We start from the raw sequence: 782 nt of genomic DNA, 5'->3' as shown, positions 1-782 counted from the left end.
AGTTTTCTATTTGACTCCAAGTTTTGAGTCACTTTTGCAAAAAGCCCCCTCTTTTATTGTCTGCACTAAATAAATAAATAAATAAATCATGTAGTTATATTTATACTCGGGCAACTCTAAACAAAGTCAGAACAAATGGAAAGAGACTTGGCTCCCACCGTTGAAGTTCTTGAAAAACTCAATCAAAACACATCAAATCATGATCCATCTCTTCCTTCGGGAGGAAAGACCTCCAGAAACGTATCACGTATACGTAGAGCATCATTGTTTCGAAGGTTCCTTGCTTTCTTCTGTTGCAGTGCTACCGCTACCACGATGTCCATGTCGAGGAGGTGCAGTATCCAAATTGTTGGCTCTGGGTCATCTTCACCACCATCAAATGGATCCAGTCCTACACCCCAGGTAGGTCTAATAAGTGTTACTTCTCTCAGTGACGAATTGTACTTGTCATCAACTGGACGTGATATGATGCCAGACATGGCAAATGTTCAACACCACAGAGATATGTACTCGCAGATGAGTGTGAAACAATTTTAGAACAAGACATAATAAGCATTCAAAGCCCTGCTTCTGAAGGATCTGATTCGATGCAAAGTGAAGATTTAACATCACAAGTCTATGTAACTTCAGGTGAAACAGTTTCAGAACAAGACAGAGGGAACATTTCGGGCCCCGCCGGTTCAGAAGAACGTGATACCACAGAAAGTGAAGATTCAACATCAAATGGCTATCAAACCGCAGATGAATTTAGTTTAGGTGACACAGTTTCTGAACAAGACAGA

Source organism: Brassica oleracea, chromosome C9 (assembly GCF_000695525.1).
Source record: "Brassica oleracea var. oleracea cultivar TO1000 chromosome C9, BOL, whole genome shotgun sequence".
NCBI classification, from domain to species: Eukaryota; Viridiplantae; Streptophyta; class Magnoliopsida; order Brassicales; family Brassicaceae; genus Brassica; species Brassica oleracea.
The sequence above is the reverse complement of the archived record's forward strand: the minus strand, read 5'-3'. Positions refer to the sequence as shown.